Source organism: Erinaceus europaeus, chromosome 2 (genome assembly GCF_950295315.1).
Source record: "Erinaceus europaeus chromosome 2, mEriEur2.1, whole genome shotgun sequence".
NCBI lineage: Eukaryota > Metazoa > Chordata > Mammalia > Eulipotyphla > Erinaceidae > Erinaceus > Erinaceus europaeus.
The window spans coordinates 192,634,465-192,653,522 of NC_080163.1; the positions used below are offsets into that span (position 1 = coordinate 192,634,465).

Below are 19,058 nucleotides of genomic sequence, written 5' to 3' on the forward strand. Positions count from 1 at the left end.
CCTGTCTTTTTCTCCTCCTCAGGAATCAGTCCCTGTGGTATTCAACTGTCCATTTTTTTCCCGGAGCCTCCTTTAACAACCTGGAACTGTTCCACCATTTCTGTTTCTTTCTTTCATGGCCTGACATTTTTGAAGGATACCATCATGCCTGGTTCATAAAGAGAACGCTTATCCTCTCGGCTTTGATTTGGGCTGTACATCCTCAGTTATGTATTTTCCAAAATAAGAAAGTTGTGAGGAGGCTGGGTGGTGGTGCACCTAGCTGAGCTGCTGGGAACAATGTACTAGGACCCCTATTCAAGCCCCTAGTCCCCACCTGGAGGGGAAGCATCACAAACAGTGAAGCAGTGCTGCAGGAGTCTATCTCTCCCTCTTTCTCTCTGTCTCTCTCTCCCTCTCCCCCTCTTGATTTCTCTGTCTATCCAATAACTAATAAATAAATCAAATTTTTTCAAAGAGAAAGAAGTGGTTCTCCATACTGTATTTAAGAGGGGTTGCTGGTAGGAATGTAGCCCTATGGAAAACAGGATGGAGAATCCTTAAACAAACAAAAATGGAAAAACCTCGTGGATATAACAATTTCACTCTTAGGCCTAGAACACAGGAACACAGACAGGAATCTAATGAGACAGATGCACCCCCCTGTTCATAGCTGCATTATTCACAATGGCTAAAACATGGAAGCAGCCTAAGTGCCCAGCATCAGATGACTGGATAAAGAAGTTATGTGAATTCAATAAAAACTTTCCTGCAATTAAAAGAAAAGGATGATATTGTGTCCTTCAGGACAAAGTGGATGGAATTGGAGGTGATGGTGTTTAGTGAAGTAAGGAAGTGAAAGATAAGAACCCGGCCATTTCATTCATAGGTGGAATACAAAGAACAGGTACTAACTCGAGAAAAAAAAAAGGTAGCCAATCTCTCTCTAAGACACTGTGAAAAGAATGGTGGTTATCCATGACGGGGGGGGGGGGGGGGGGGCGGGGGACGACAGAACTTTGATGGTGGCTGAGGTGTGGAACTACATCCCTGCAAATCACTATTACATCACTAGTTTTTTAAAAAGTAAGAAAAAAATTTTTTTTTCTTTCCAGAGCTCTTTGATGTCTGGTTTAATGGAACACAGCTGTGTTTTCACATTGATTTCTATATTCAGCTTGTTGCAATATGTTGCTTTGGTTAAAGTGGGGGAAGAAAAATCTGACCTGGCATAAATATGTAGCTGGAAAAGGAAGAAAGTACTGTAAACAGTCTTTGCAGACTACAGTGGGTCTGATTCTTTAACAGTAGCAACAAAAGCCAAGGGATGGTAGCTTTTAAGGGCTACATGCTGAGTGCAATCTGAGACCTTATCAATAAATCATGTTTGTTTTTTTTAAATCAATGAGGAGTTGAACTTTAATTCAATCAGACGTATTTTCAACACTGTAGATGATTCCAATATAAGGTTTTTATTCTATAGTATTAAAATCCACGGCATGCTCTTCCTTGCATTTTGAACCTTTTATCAGGCTTAATTTTATAACATAAAGCATGGGTTGTTTAAAACACATTATGTTATGTAACATCATACAATACTAAAAAAAAATAAAGTTGTTAGCACTGCTACTAATTTTATCAGAATAGTCTTGGGATTCGGAAATCAGTCATGTTCTCATGGCCAGGTACAAGTTTTCTAAAAATTCTAACTCCTGTTTGAAAGCTGGAGCTGTGTTATGAGCAATAAATGCTGTTAGTTGTTTTCCCCGAGTGAACGGCTCTCTTTCTTCATTCTGGAGAAAATGTCTGTCAAAAACCTAAACCTGGACCAGCGCAGCAAGTTTTTCAGTTGTTGTTTAAAGCAAAACTGTTGCAGGGAAGAACAGTTAGCTTAGCTTCCTAAAGGAACACACCACAGATCCCTTTCCTGCCTGTGGCCACTGTCCTGGGGCAGACACCAAGGTGCTTTCGCCAGACTGGTGAAAGGCTGTGCCAGCAAAGGTTAACAATCATAGTAATGATTTTAATTGGTTCCCCAAGGACAATCTCAAAGGGAAATGGGTTCTTTTTGGTTTATGTGGGCCTACTGCTAAAAGATACAAAGACTAGTCTTTAGAGGTCAGTACACTAGCCACTTCCTTGGTCCATGCAAAGGCACCAGCAGTTTGTTTGTTTTTAATCATTCTACATTTGTTTATTTTACATTAATTTTAGTTCTTTCCATTGTGCTACACAGATCACATCATTCCTTTCAACAGCTTCACAGTATTCTATATAATCTATCTCACAGCTTATTAAAACATTTCTATGTGTTTTCTTTTTTCCTTTTTTAAAAAAAATTTTATGTATAAAATGGAAATATTGACAAGACCATCGGATAAGAGGGGTACAATTCCACACAATTCCCACCACCAAAACTCCATATCCTGTCCCCTCCATAGGACTTTTTTCTATTCTTTATCCCTCTGGGAGTATGGACCCAGGATCATTACGGGGTGCAGCATGTGGAAGGTCTGGTTTTTGTAACTGCTTCTCTGCTGAACATGGACGTTGTCAAGACGATCCATATTCCCAGCTTGTCTCTCTCTTTCCCTCGTGAGGCAGGTCTCTGGGGAAGTGGGGCTCATTGGTGGGGTCATTTGCCCAGGGAAGTCAGGTTGGCATCATGGTAACAGCTGGAGGGTTGGCATTCTATGCCTGATGTCTCTGGATACAGTCTGAAGTGAAACATGCCGATGTGGTACTGGGGTTTCACTCATTAGGTTGGAATCAGCAGATGCAGTATCAATTGGTATGAATAGAGAGAAGCATGCAAGAATCTGAGTCCCACCCCAGAGGTTCCAGGACTGGGAGAAATATGGGTTTTGTAGGGAATGGGGAAGGTTCCTTCCTGCTGCCTTCAAGTTTAAGAAGGCAATAGTTAGTTACAGCTACAACCAAATTATTTGGTAATTGGGTCAACTTAGCAGTTTTACCCACAACATCTTTGATATCCCAATGACCAATACCATCACATACACAAAAGGCAGATACTGTTGCAGTTCTCTTTTGAAAGTAGCTTTGACCACTCTGACCTCACACAGTTCCCCCTAAGAGTATTTGGGAGCTTTTGGGTGTACAAACCACACTCATGAGAACCACTGGTATATATAATAAATATGGAACTATTTCACACATCATTTGTTTGCAGCCTAAGAAAGCACTTTCAAACATAAGTAGAGTTACCAACTGTCAAAGGAAGAAAAAAAAACTATTTCAAAGAATCAGCACTAGCACTGTCTCACATAGAACAGTGTATGTTAAATCAGAATTGCCAGGCCAGGTGGAGGTGCACCTAGTTAAGCACAGATTATAGTGAGCAAGGACCCAGGTTCAAGCTCCTGGTCTCCACCTGCAGGAGGAAAGCTTCACAAGTGGTGAAGTAGGACTACAGGTGTCTTTCTGTTTCTTTCCTTCTCTATCTCCTCCTTCCCCTCTCAATTTCTCTCTGTGTCTGTCCAATAACAAATAAAAATATAATTTAAAAAATCAGAATTGCCATATATAAAGACAGGATATCCTCCAGTCTCGTGACTGTCTAAAACTATCAGTACTTGAAATACATGTGAACCCCTTAGGTCCCCTATATCAAGTTTACCTCTGAGATAACCTGCGTGCTTCTATAATATCCTAGTGTCAACAAGGATATTTAAATCAACAAGCCAGATTCTGACACAGCAACTAGCACCATCTGAAACACTGCAAAGTGTCCTTTGCAAAGCATATGAAAAACATATGCATAGAGGACTTACACTTTCGTTATAAAGAAAGGCATGCAAATTGATCTGCTAGATCAGGTGAGATAAACATATGATTCACCTGGTGCATATATGATTATGTTAAAAATAAGCAGAAGACATTAACTGACAATGGGAGGCAGAGTTTCTGCAGCTCATATGCCTGGGCATAGCTGAACAGAGTGATTGGCTTTTAGGTGTCTCATAGGCTGGGAGTGGAGTCTGAGGGCTCATCTCAAGTCTCCCCTGGGGAAGGAACTGCTGTCTTTGAGCCCACTTGGTTGAAGGCAGTTTCCACTTCCTCTAGAGGAGCTGGTCTGAGCTGAGGGTCTTAGTTCCCAACACTTACACTTGGAGACTGTCCTCAGTTCTTTGCCCTGTACCAACTTGGGAACCAGCTTGCTTTAAGGAAGCCACTGAGGGAGACTGGTAGAAAAAAGGAGACACTCATCATGCTGGTCTCATTTGGTGGATTAGAAGCTGCCCCCTGAACTGGCCCACTTATAAGGGGAGATGAGCAAACACAGGTAGGGAAACTGGAAGCAAGGATCCCTGGGGTATCCAAGAGTCTGCCTCCCCCAGCAGACTCCACAGTAGCTCTCACACATTCAGCAACTAGCTCCAGACAGCAGCCTCACTTCTCTGCCTCCCAGAGACTAGCTAGCTTAGCAAGCTCCTACCAAGCGCAAAGCACGCTGCAGCCTCCCACTGGAAGTGTGTTTTGACACCTGAGACAGGAAGACAGGCTTAGAGTTTTCATTCCAATGGGAGTTTAGTCATAATGGAAAAGGCATGATCAGCTGGTGGGCTGTGCTTTCAACAGCAAGTTCAACAATTTCACTTGAGAGGAAGTAGGCCTTAAGGAGTGATTAAGTGCCTCTCATTACCAAAAAGCCTATTTTCAGTATTTGTCCTGCTAAAGAGATGGATTCGTTTTCCATTTGAAGTTTCCTTTATTTTTGTGACTCAGTCAGTAGCAGAAACCCTGTAACCTGTCTCATCAGTCGAGGTGCTCAGGGCTATGATGTCAAGAGACAAAGAGAAAAGAGTGCAGAGGAAAGGCCTCTCTAGCACTTTTTAGACCAAGTGAAGGATCTTTCATTGTCTACATGCCTGCAGCTAGGGCAGGCAGCACCTGACTACAGCTTCATTTATCATTCAATATTTATTAAGGTGCTCCAGCTATATAATCATTTGGCTTTATTCTTCCTTTGAAGCTCAAACCCACGCTGTTATATGCATACAAACAGAAGCCTCCAGGCTGTAATCTTGTCAGAGCTGACAAGGTACAAGCTGTTAGCAGTCTGTGGTTGAAGACCTCCCCTCTAAAATCGGGCCTCTCGGGAAAAGATATGAGCAGTGCTTTCAACAAGGAAGCAGACATGGAAATCATAAGGCACAGATAAGCTCTACGTTTTAAGGCATATTGGGAAATGGTAGTTCTCCCCAGTTTTCAGTGCGTTCTTTAATTTCATGAGATATTTTACTTCAAACAAGTTGAAAAACATGAATTAGTCCAAGTAAAGAATCAGACCTGACTCAAAAACTCCCATTCCAGATCACATTTTAATCTTTTTTGCAGGGCAACTCTGGTCACAAAATGGAAATGAAAGTGCTAGCTCTGAGTCACACTCACAGAGTGAAAGGACAAAAGGACTGTTCCAGCAACTACTCATCACTCCTTGGGGGTAGCATCAAGGAAGGAGCTTTAAGCCCTAAGTGATTTTAAAAGCAACTCACTCCCATCCCTAGATGCTAAGGCTTTATGCTGTCTAACTGGTGCTTTCTTACACAGATGATGTGAAATAATTCAGTCTGTCGTCACAGGCAAAGGGTATTACCAGCATTCATCATTTCTCTCCTGGAATTCATTGGAACCCTCAGAAGACAATGAGGGGAGGGGTGAGAGCCCTTTGTCCCTATGCCTTACCCAACTCTGTCCTTTGCTCACACAAGCAATGTCCAGGGGCTGGTTGGAAGGGGGACATAAGTTTGATTTGTGTCATTTATCAATTTATCACCTCTTCCTTACCCCCAACACACAGGCACCCACACATCAAGAGGGCTTAGCTCTCCTGGCTCCCCCATCCCTACAAATCTATCCTTACCCCCCAAGTCATGACAAAAAGTGATCTGCCAAAGATAACTACTACTCTACTCAGTCTCCCTCCCTCTCTCTCCCATAAGGTTAATTACATCTTAAAAAAATTAAAAAAGAGAAGAAAAGAAAAGAAAAGTGCTCTGCAGCCTTTTGTCACACCATCTCCAGCTGCAGCATTCCCTAGTCTCATGAAACCAAAACTTCAGGTCAGTCAACTTCTGAGAGCAGTTCATCTTGCCTCTCTGGTTGTGAGCCACAACTAACCTGACTCTGTACTTCTCTTTCCCATCTGTACCAATTCCAAGAAACTACTGTCTCAAGCGGGAGCCACCCCTGCCCTCCCTCTAGAAGCAAACTTATCAGGATGGCTGTTCTTGGAAGAAGGAAGGTCAAACCAGGTGGTTGCATCTATTCCTCAGACGCTTTCTGCTTCTTCCTGAGTTTTCTGCTGTCTGTTCTCACTTCAGGGCATCAAATACTTCCAGGTACATGGAATGTACACCCAATGCAACTTTGGTGAGTGAATCAATGAGTAGATGACTATTAATCCTTGCTCCTATCACAACTGCCATGAACTTGGGAAAACAAGAGAACAAAAAGACATAATCAGGGGGTAAGGGGGTGGCACACCCCCCTAAGAGCACATACTACCAGATACAAAGGCCAGGATTTGAGCCCTGCTTCCCCACCTCTACTTTATGAGTGGTGTAGCAGGTCTATAGGTGACTATCTTTCCCTCTCTCTCCCCTCTCAATTTCTCTTTGTTCTATCTAATTAAGTTAAAAAAAAAAAAAAAAGGCTGCTAGGAGTGGTGAATTTATAGTACAAGCACAGAGCCCCAGCAATAACCCTGGTGGTAATAAATATGAACGGGGCAGAGTCAAGATGGCCTCATGAAGATGACACCTAGGCAGACTCTACTCAAGAAATCTCTTCAGATCCTGGCATCTCTGAATGGAAGCAGGATTTCCAGGCCAGCCAGCAGGAGACAAGCTACAGGGGATAGGACAAAGAGAAACCACAGTATAAAATCTGGACCCATTTTGAATGGGCAGAAGGGTGCTGAAAAGGGAAAAGGATTGCTGGGAGGTGTGTCTCCCATTGCAGTCCCAACCCCATGCCCCCAGACTAGAGGCTGCTTATCTGGGAGGCTGGGGCAGCCAGTGAGACAGATCCCCGTGGAGTCAAACTGGTCTGGGCAGATTCCAAGACTGAACTTTTGTCAGAAGGGGCAGGGGAGAAATCCTGTGACCTTGCTTCACTGGACCTGAACTACAGACAGCCCCAGGCAAATTAGCAGGCTGGTGAGTACCTACTGAAACAACCAGGAGAAGCCTCACCAGACCAACATCTCCCGCTACTGTGAGATTATACGTGTTCTGCTAATTTATTAACTCCTCCTCTGAATCTCTGTATAGATTCCTTCTGTTGGCTGTGGTTGGCCACATCGTTTTCCTGTTTTTGTTTGGTTTGGAGGGGGATGTTTTGTTTTGGGGGGTTTGTTGGCTTGTTGTTGTTGTTGTTGTTGCTGTACCAGTCATCTGTTCCTCACTTTGAACACAAGAGACCCTACCTCTCTCTTCCAAAGGCAGTGGTGTTACCACAAGAACAACAGCTGTGCACATTCCTGAGTCAGACCACAAGGTGACTGGCTTCAGGGGTCCAGGAACCAACAGGCCAGAAGCCACTCCACACTATACCTGAACAGCAACTCCAAGGGCACACATTTCAAGACACCAACAAAATAATCAAACAAAAAAGAACCAGAAGTCCAGAAGGAAAAAAAAATTCCCAACAAGCTTTTTTTTAGAAGCAAGCAAGAATGAGAAAAAGATCCAAGCATTAACTGATGCAATAATTAGTGAGGAAAGATCTTGAGGGAAATAGGACTAGAAATGGGGAAACAACCAATAAGACTCTGAAAGAAAGCATGAACTATCTGCTATTGTGGATTTGTGGGCTGGCACCAAGCCCCAGTGATAACCCTGGTGGCAAATAAATAAATAAATAAATAAAGTAAGTTTGTCGAGAGTTGGGTGGTAGTGCAGCGGGTTAAATGCAGGTGGCGAAATGTGCAAGGACTGGCATTAAGGGTCCTGGTTCGATCCAGGCACTGAAGCAGGTCTGCAGGTGTCTGTCTTTCTCTCCCCCTCTCTGTCTTCCCCTTCTCTCTCCATTTCTCTCTGTCCTGACAATAACAACATCAGTAACAACAACAATTATAACTACAACAGTAAAACAACAAGGGCAACAAAAGAAAATAAATGTTTTTTTAAAAATAAGTAAAACACCCCTTTCGGGGACATGGATTTATTTTTTTAAAAAGTTTGGAGGAGCTGGGCGGTAGCGCAGCGGGTTAAGCGCACGTGGTGCAGTGTAAGGACCAGCATAAGGATCCTGGTTCAAGCCTCCAGCTCCCAACCTGCAGGGGAGTCGCTTCACAGGCGGTGAAGCAGGTCTGCAGGTGTCTGTCTTTCTCTCTCTGTCTTCCCCTCCTCTCTCCATTTCTCTGTCCTATCCAATGGCGATGACAACAACAACAACTAAAACAATAAAAACGAGGGCAACAAAAGGGAAAATAATTATAAAAAAAAGTTTGGAGGAGTAGGGCGGTACTCCTACACACCCTACACAGTGAGCTACCAGCCTAGTCCTCACATAGCTGAGTTCAGGAGAGAGACCTTTGGAATACGGAGCATGTTGGGGGTAGGGGGCTTGCTCAAATTTAAAATTCTGAATCATGAAATCTATTCATCCAACCTCCACTCCACATGGAGTAGAAACCATGGTTTGAAGTGTTTTTTTATGAAAAACTTTTTCCCTTTAGTTAAATATATATATATATATATATATATATATATATATATATATATATATCCCATGGCAAAGGAACCAGGTGGCTGCTTCATTTAACTTTAGTTTTGCCCTTTTGTGTATAGAGTAAGATACAGTAATTTTCACTGGTGCTGGAGCAATAAAGCCACTCTCCTCCACCTCCAAAGATGCTAACTCTGTGGGAGCCCAACCCCCCTGTTCAGACAGAAAAAAGCTAGAGAAAGCAGAGTCCACCAGAACCCGATCTGGTTTTGCTAGCTGGGTGTCAGAGTTTCTTGATTATTCAAAAAGTTAATTTACAAACTGGGCTAAAGGTATCTGGCATCACGTCCTGTATCTGGAATGGAGATACGTAATAGTTACAGTATAATCATTACCCTTTTTAAAAAAATTATCTTGGATAAAAACAGAAGTAAACTGAGAAAGAAGAATTAGGGAGAGAGGGAGAGAGAGAAAGACAGACAGCTATGACCCTGCTTCACCACATGTGAGGTTTTCCCTCTGCAGGTGGGGACGGGTTTGAACCTGGAACCTTGAAAGTTATAACACATGTGAACTCTACCAGATGAACCCAGCCCCTCGTCATTACCAATCTTGTTACTCCAGATTTAAATGAACTAGATTCCTAAGAGATCCACCAACGAGCATATTGATTCCATTAGATATTTGCTGGATTGTACACCAACTCTTTTAAAAATAATTTTCTTTTTAAAAAATATCTATTTATTTATTCCCTTTTGTTGCCCTTGTTGTTTTATTGTTCTTGTTGATGTTGTTGTTGTTGCTGGACAGGACAGAGAGAAATGGAGAGAGAAGGGGAAGATAGAGAGGGGGAGAGAAAGCTAGACATCTGCAGATCTGCTTCACGACTCCCCTACAGGTGGAGAGCTGAGGGCTCAAACCAGGATCCTTACCCAGGTCCTCACACTTTGTGCCACCTGCGCTTAACCCACTGCGCTACCGCCTGACTCCCTGTATATCAACTTTAAAAGGCTGTGGAAATAACTTTTTGCCATAAAATTACATGGTTACACTGTACAGCTCACTGGTAATAGATATCACAGGAGAACTACTAACGTAATGTCTGTTGTCTGAGAGACAAAACTCAATACATTAAGATATGGACTAACCTCATGGGTCTCCAGTTCTAAATACCTGAAAATAGTCGAGGATATAGTAAAAGGTATATCTTTATCTCCGAGTAAGACTTCAAGCAAATCAAGGAGACCTATTTTATATACAAATATGTTGCTCTATTGACCCATCTCAGACATTTCAAATGAATGTTATTCTGATAAGGAACTGTATCCCATTGCTTCAGATGAAGTGGAAAAATATCTCATTTGTTTGTAGGTCTGGGAAGGAGGAAAGACCAAGGCACCTTTCTGCCTATGTCCTACAGGAGAAATACTTTCTCTCTTTCAGGACAATGGCAGAATGCATTCAGACACATGATATCACAGTTTCTATGAAAATAATGTTATACAAAAATGATGCAAATGCAAAGGAGAATATTTTGTAAGGTTCCCATTAGAGAGAAATCTAAAATGAGGCTAGTGTGTTAGGAACTTTTGAAAACTGTAACCAAGAGTGAACACCAATTTCTGTAGCATGTTTCAACATAAGTGTGCTTTGATTTCCAAGAATGGAGCCAACCTACCAAGAATGTAGGAAAGGGAACACTGCTGATCCCTGCTAGACTGCTATTCTCTGGGCAGGTTTCAGTGATGGGTGAGGTGCGGTGCGCAGGAGCATAGCGGTGTGGCCTGTAATTCAGGCCAAGAAGAGCAGGTCTCCTCTGAGAGACACAATAAGCAGAGGGATAGGAGCCCTGCTTGCTCCCCAAAGCACTGGACTAACCAAGGGTTGCTAAGGGTGTGGAGAAAAAGGCTCCCCAGAGCACTGTTGGTGGGGGTGTAAATGAGGGCAGCCTCTGTGGAGAGCAGTGTGGAGAGTCTTTACAGAAAGAAAAATGGAAATACTATTTGCTCCTGGAACCGCCTCTCCTAGGGACTCATCCAAAGAAAATGAACATGGGAATTCAGAAGCACAGCTGTGATGCAGGGCTCACAGCAGCCATAGTCACAACAGCCACACAAATGGTCACTAAGGATTGAGCGGACAAGGAGGCTGTGGTGCCTGGACTCAAGGAATGGCTGTCTAACAGTCTGGATAGAGCCTGGCATGACAGCTCTAAGCAACACATTCAGGAAATGAAAGAATTATCAGAGGCATTATTCCCACGTAGAAATACGAACAAGCAAACACAAAAGAAAGGACTTAGACACTGAAAACTGTGGTGGTTACTTGAGTGAAGAAGAGGAAAGGAGAGGGAGGAGGAAGACTAGGTAGAGCTGGGGTGGGGTGTCTGGTAGTGGGTGTGTGAGACACACGTATAGAGGTATGAGCAAATTCAGCCATGTTGTAAACAAGTGATAAATCTGTAAGATAAGACTGTGGCAGACAGAAAGCCAGACCAAACTCCTACATCTGGTCATCATGAAAGCGTGGCCAGGGAAGGCAAGCCAGACTCCCAAGCTGGCATTTAGGAGACACAGGGTCGGACTGAGAAACCACACAGGGCTGATGCTGTATCCCTCACATGTTGTATAACCATCACATCTTGGATCAGAAAATGGCTCCTGTGGATTTTTGCCTTGTATGTGGCCCAGGTTTGATCCCAGCCCCCAATGCATTGAAGGAAGCTTCAATGAGAGAGCTGAGCGTTCTCTCTCCCTCCCTCTCTCTCTCTCTCTCTCTCTTTCTCTCCACCTGTGACTCCATCTTTAAATAAAAATTAAACTATTACATCTCAAGTGATTATGAAATGCACACAAATTAGAGAAACAAGTTATAAGGCTGTCAGTTGGTATATGTTAAAAAGTAGAGACAACTGCTTCTATCTTTATTGATATGTCAAATAGCAAAAGAAGATCACCTGAGAATGCAAAAATAACAACAAAAAAGAGGAATAGCAAAGAGGATCACCTGAGAATGCAACAAGACAAGATTCAGATTACTTTGGGAACCCATCAAGTCACAGCCACCAAGTTGCAGACACTACTATAATTCCATCTTGACTTCCCTAGGCAGATGACCTCACCAATGTGTCCTGGAACCCCTCCTCTGCAGAGCACTACCTCATTGGAGAAAGATGGAAGCAGGCTAGGGGTGTGGATGGAACTGCCAGTGCCCCTGTCCAGCAGGGAAACAATTGCAGAGGCCAAACCTCTCACCTTCTGCACCCCCAAGAGTTATGGTCCATACTCCTAGAGAGAGGGAAAAATACTGGAGGAGGATGACCAGAAGGCTCTAAACTCCAACTCCATAGGGAACCAAGGAGAGAGGAGGAAAAGGGGAAGGACATTTGGTAGTTGTAAGAAGTATAGATGTGACTTCGAAAGGAAGAAAAGGCAGAACCATAGATAACTGGGAATATATCTATAATTATAGAAATAATAGTCAAGCCATATCTGTGACCTTGGGAGAACCATTGTAGTTTCCAATAGAGGAGATGGGGACACAGAACTCTGGTGGTGGGAACAGTGTGGAATTATACCTTTTACCTCATAATTTTGTAGATGAAAATGAGAAAAATTTAACTGATACAATGAGCAAAGCTCTAATTACACTCCTATAGAAAAGCTAGGAGAAACTTTGTGCACTATATCCTTTAGCTTTGTGCACTATATCCTTTAGCCCTAAGTCTTCTACTCAGTGCTCTTCCCCCATAGTATTTTACTTGAAGGAGTGGAAAAAATTATCATCCCATTCCAGTTTCCTCTTGAGGCAAAACAAAGTGAAGTCACCTGGGGCACTCTGTAATGGGATCCTTCAAGTTTTCCTACTGAGAGACTCACAGGGCTCAGAATGGAAAGAAGACACACTGGAGAGGGTGTACTTGAAGCCCTCCACCATCTGACCAGCCCAGGAGGTTTCACTGCAGCAAGGTAGCAGAGGCCTGAGGGACTTGGCTCTTCTCTTCCAGTTCCTCATATTGTGGCTAGAGATCTTCTGTTCTTAAATGGCACTCTAATGATTAATCATACTCAATGTATTCAAGACATGAAAAGTTTAAGAGCTTTCAGTAGCTTCCCAAATAGGACTTTTGCCTTCTGTAGCTTTACTATTAGCATCAGGAACATAAGAGGCAAAAAGGGCATGACTCTGGGTGATTCAGAAGGAAGGAAGGGGAGGAGGGAGAAAGTCCATAGCCCTTTACCACTCCTTTCAGTGCCCAGAATCCTCCTGCTCTTTCTACTGCTGCAGTGAGCAGGTTGCTGTCTATAGAGCAGCTACAGAGAGAGCCTTTCCAGTGCATAGACTCTGCGAGCTCTTAAGATCAGCAAAACAAGCCATCTTAGCAGCTGTGAGGCAGGATCACTCTTTCCACTCTTCCTTGCCCTCTTGCCAAGTGACACTGGAGTGGGCAGGAACAGTTCTAAGATCTAAATAAGGGAAAGCTGCACTAAAACCACAACATAGGCTAGAGAGATAGCCCACCAAATAGGTCATGTGCCTTGCCACAGATGGTCCAGGATCAAACTCCGGTACCACATGGAAGGGCCAAGTCCCCAGAGAAAGCTATAGTGCCATGGTGTCTGCCTGCCTGTCTGCATGCCCCCTCTCCCCCAATTCCCTGACCCCACCCCATGAAAATATCTGCCTGGGAACAATGAAATCTTTCTTGCATGGGGCCTCTGCACCCTAACAATATAAATCAATACATTTCCTCAAGTGAACAGAAACTCATTTCTGTTGCTGAAGCTAGTCATTAAAAAGTCATGCACAGCTTATGTCACATTAGTCACGAATGACAAACCACAATGAAACCAGCAGCTAATTGAAAAAAACCAGACGGGGAGTGGCTTCCAGCACAGGTTCTGCCAGGAATCAAGAGAAGTCTTTTCAAATGTGAAGACCTATACTTACCTCTCTCTACCCTCTGAGGGTTCTACAAAACTCAGATAATTTACGTTAAAGGAGAAAGTTTCTTTGTCAAACATGGCACCTAAAACTTATCATTAACACTCATTCAGTAGATGCCAGGACTCAGGTATCATGGAAGATAAAGTCTCTTATTATGGTCTGGCTCATCTTGAACTAGAAATTAATAATAATCATACCCTGTGAATTGGAGAAGGGAAGTGACAGCACCTTTTATTGAACTGTCTCCCCAAATTAAAGACTTGAAAACATTAAGTCTTGACCTACATATTTTAACCCGATATCCCTCTGCTTGCTCTTTCCCTCTGAGTGTGCACACAGGGCCAGGGATGCTCAGAAATAACCCCGTGGGACTTTCCAGAGGTGAGCAGATGGCTTTCTCCCACCTCCCAGTCCAATGCAGAAGACAAGGTCACAGGATACAGGAAGGGGAGGGCTCTGAAGAGAGTCCTCAGAGGACAGTGTGCTATCCTAGTCCTCTTGGAAAAGAGCTGACTGAGAGCACCAAGCAGAGGGAGGAGGTCATGAAGAGGCCCTAGAGTCTGAGAGAAGTAAGGACAGTCATCTTCTTTAACTCCAAATCTAGGGGATGAAGCCGAGATTGACCAGTTGCCCTGGAGCCCTCCACGGCAAAGAGGGTTGTGGGGTGGCACAGTGGATAAAGCGTTGGACTTCAAGTGTATGAGATCCTGAGTTCAAATCTCAACATTGCCCATACTACAGTGAAGCTCTGGTTCTTTCTCTCTCCTCTTTATGCCAATAAATAAATAAATCTTAAATAAGAAAAAAAAAGAAGAGGGAGGAGCCGAGTGGTAGTGACCCCACTTAAGTGCACATATCACCATGCCTAAGGACAAGAGTTCAAGCACCCAATCCTCACCTCTAGGAAGGAAGCTTCAAAATAAAGGAAGCACTGTTGCTGGTGTCTCTCTCTCGCCCCTCTTTCTCAGCCTTCTCAATTTATCTCTGTCTCTGTCAAAAATAAATAAAAAGATACAATCCTTGTAAAAAAAAAAAGGGGGGGGGGGGCTGGGGGCAGCTATGTGATTCCAACAAATGTGGAATACCAGAAGCCCAGGAGCCAGACAGGCCTAGTCATCACCCTACTAATGTCCCCAAAGTCTCCAGGAACAAATGACCCTTAACCCACAACAATGTCTGAAGCATCAGAAATCTGGCATCTGATCAGCTGAGGCCCTATTCAGGGAGTTCTGAGATTCCCAAACAGACATGATGGGGCTAGAACTTGAATAAATCCCTCTATCCATTGTTACCAGTCATCTCTATCAGGAACAACAAAAGAGACACCTTTGTGGGGCCCCATAGGACCCTGCCTTCAACTTGGATCCACAATGGTAGAGAATGTTCCATCCTCCGAAGGGAGGCTGGACAACATACTCCATGCTACACCTGAGGAAGATGGGTTCTGATATTGGGGCAGCTTGGAATGTTCCTACTCATGACCATAGAATGTGAGCTTGGATCTACAGGGATGCAGAGGTCACATAGGCTCCTAAACTGAATATGGGTCCCAGATCACATCAAATTGATGGGGTTTACGGTTGACAATATGTGCACACCTCTCCCATATTTGGGAGCTACTCTCTTCCCTGATCCAGCTTTCTGGTCCTTTTTCCAGCCATAACATCATCTACCCAGACAATAATTTAGATCCAATGGCATATCAGATTTCAGGCTCAGGGAAAAAAACAAACAAACAAAAGCAACTAGTATAGCCACAGAAATTTAACTAAAATATGCCTACTAGCTATCTACAGAATGGAGACCACACCCCCCAACTCTTCATCTGCACAACTCCAGCCTTTAGGTTCATGATTAGTCAACAACTTGTTTGGCTTTATATGTTAACTCTCTTTCAGCCACCAGGTTCCAGATACTAGCATGTTGCCGACCAGACTTCCCTGGACAGACAACCTCACCAATGTTTCCTGGAGCTCCACTTCTCCAGAATCCCACCCCACTAGGGAAAGAGAGAGACAGGCTGGGAGTATGGATCAACCTGTCAACACCCATGTTCAGCAGGGAAGCAATTACAGAAGCCAGACCTTTCACCTTCTGCACCCCACAATGACCTTGGGTCCATACTCCCAGAGGGATAAAGAATAGGAAAGCAATCAAGGGAAGGGATGGGATACAGAGTTCTGGTGGTGGGAACTGAGTGGATTTGTACCCTTTTTATCCTATGGTTTTGTCAGTGTTTCCTTTTTATAAATAAATTAAAATAAAATAATTTTTAAAAATTTATAAAAAAGAAAGAAATCTGGCATCTGGAGAGGCAGGGATAGTGATAGATGTACCTGGTTGAGCGCAGGGGTGAAGCTTCATGAGTGCTGAAGGAGGGCTGTAGATGTCTCTCTCTCTCTCCTTCTCTCTCTCTCCCTTCCCTCTCACTTTCTGTCTGGTCCTATCCAATCAATCAGTCAATATCTGGCATCTGTCAGACAGCTGGAAACAGATCCATCTAAACTGTCCTAGAGCTATCAGACCTGCTTGGCTCCTTGGTCATCCAGAGATGGGAAAGGAAGAGAGCTGATGACCTCACCAATGTGTCCTGGAACTTCACCTCCCCAGAGCTCTACCCCGCTAGGGAAAGACAGAAACAGGCTGGGGTTATGGATCGACCTGCCAACATCCATGTCCAGCGGAGAAGCAATTACAAAAACCAGACTTTCCACCTTCTACACCACATAAAGAATTTAGGGGGGGCCAGGTGGTGGCGCACCTGGTTAAGAGCACACATTACAATGGGCAAGGACCCAGGTTCAAGCCCCCGGTTCCTATCTGCAGGGGGAAAATTTCACAAGTGGTGAAATAGTGCTGCAGGTGTCTCTCTGTCTCTATCTCCCCCTTCCTCTCCACTTATGGCTATCTATCCAAAAAATAAATAAATATAACAAAAACAAAAAAATAAATAAATAAATAAAAGAATTTTGGTCCAACTTCCAGAGGGATAAAGAATAGGGAAGTTTCCAATGGAATATGGAACTCTGGTGGTGGGGATTCTATGGAATTGTTACAGTACCATATAATACCACAATCTTGTCAATCACTAGTAAAATCTTTAAAAATGGGGGGGGGGGAGAAGAAGTGAGGTGACAGCCTGGTTCACAGGGGCTCTGGCAGGGGCCTGACCTGGAAGAAGGGAGGAGCTGTAGAGGATCTGCAAGGGCCTGGCCTTTTTCAGTTCAGCAGTGGGACTGCTTTGTGATGAAAAGGTACTGCTTATCCTGACACTGACCATGATACCATCAGGGGCAGAGGGAGACACAGAGTGGATCTGAGAGGGGCTGGGGGCGGGGGGCGGAGACAGGACTCAGAGGGAATCAGATGATCTGTTCACAAAATTTTTATACTGTTATTTACTAATGCTAAGTACCCAAAATGTGGCCAAGTTGGAGCCCTCTAGAGTTCAGGTTTGCTAGTGTTTTTCTCCTTTATGCCCTGTCCCTCTGCTTACTCTTTTGAAGCAGAGCTACAAACATCTCTGGGTGGATCACATTAGCAGTCACTGTACTGACAAGTTTCCGGTCACCTAAGAATTTTCTGGAAAGCATAAACTTTAAGAGTATAGCATCTTATGCCTTCAGACCTTGCAATCCTGAGGTATCTGGAACTCAGGGTACAATTTTCACTCCTCCTTCTAGATGCCACCCCTCACCATTCACTGGGAATAAATATTTATTTTCTCTCTAGAGAGTTTTACCTGAAATTAAGTGCTGCATGGCCTGGTACCTGCATTTGGCATTGGCACACGGGAGACTATGCCAGTTCTATGGTAAGAGCTCTGCCACTGTGGCTGGATCCATGTCCACGGCTTATAAAGCATATGAAATGCCACTAAAAGTGACTTGGTCCATTCTAAGTGATGAAGAGAGGGAGATGTTTGTCTCTCTGCAGCAAACTTTGACCGGTAAGTGGAATTCACTTCTGCTCCCCTCAGACAGAAACAGACCTCCGGTGCCCAGCTGCTACATGACTCTGAAAACAATTTCTGATTGGAGTTAATCCACAGGTATTATCAGAATCAAAGGAGGCTCCTCAACAGCTGGGAAGGGGGCAGGGAGAGTCCCTGGGAGCTAGCTCTTTAGGATATGGAAACTGAAACTGAAATATGGGAGCCAGGCAGTGGTGCACCTGGTTGAGTGCACACTTCGCCATGTGCAAGGAGCTGAGTTTGAGCCCCACAGGGGAGTCCTTTCTCAGGCTTTGAAGCAGGTCTGCAGGTGTCTATCTTTCTCTCCCCGTCTTCCCCTCCTCTCTCCATTTCTCTTTGTCCTATCTAAAAACGGCGACATCAATAACAACAATTAGTACAACAACAATAAAAAAAGACAAGGGCAACAAAAGGGGAAAATAAATAAGTAAATAAACAAATAAATAAAACATAAAGAAGGGAAAAAATGGCTACCAGGAGTGGTGGGTTCATAGTACGGACACCAAGACTAGTGGCAAAAACAAACAAAAATAGACATGACTGTTGTTAAATCAACCTCTCCCCAGGGACTGACATGCCAAAAGCACCAGGGAGAAACCCATACCACTTGCTCCTAAAAACCCGAGACTCTCAGAACTCTGCCAAGTGCCCTGGAAACACAGGGCTGAGACTGGAGGCCTTTGGGGAGTGCACTGAGGATAGCTTCCATGGCAGTGACTTAGACCCTGAGCCCAGACAGCCCCCTACAAACACACTGCAGGACCCCCTTACCCACTCACATAGCCAGCCCATCCTTGTACTTTCTCCCCTCACACTAACCTCTTTGTATAAAAATGATACCAGCACCTAGGTTCAAGCCTCAGGTCCCCACATTCAAGTGGACACTTCATGAGAGGTGAAGCACTACTGCAGGTATATCTCTCTCTCCCTATCTCTCCCTCTGCTATTTCTCTCCATCTCTGTCAATAAAAGGAGAAAAAAGAAATTAAAAAATGACTTCCAGGTCCAAGCCTGTTCCCCAGGGAAGCTTCAGCAGTGACAGAGAGAGAAGGGAAGACACCATAGCAGCCAACTCCCCACAGTGTAAGGCACAGCAGATGCTCTGTCCGTGCAGACCACTATGACATCCTCCAAGGTGTCAAGTGTAAAAAATAGTACTATAACGGCTGCTCTGTTTACTCTGTTCATCATTAAGATTATGTGTGCCTCAAGATGCCTGCCATTTGTCTTTGGATCAGCCCAGTGCACTTCTGTAGGCAGTTTATGGGTTGGGGCACCATTCCTGTCCCCCTGGTTTTGCAGTCCAGAATGAGTGATGCATTTAGGTCTCTTGATATGTATCTACTGACCAAAATATAACAGCATGACTCCAAGTCCACACTCTGTCATAAAAACTGTTCAAATTCCATGAGATGTCCCTTGATACCTCATCCATGTCTGTACCCTGACCACTCAGTCTACTGGT

The 19,058-nt window shown here is 43.9% G+C and overlaps 1 protein-coding gene across 15 annotated transcripts in view; it reads right to left on the reverse strand.

The window, feature by feature from the left end:
• CAMK2D (calcium/calmodulin dependent protein kinase II delta) overlaps positions 1-19,058 on the reverse strand; it is a 268,870-nt gene that overhangs the window by 174,022 nt on the left and 75,790 nt on the right. The gene's annotated exons all lie outside the window — the stretch shown is intronic.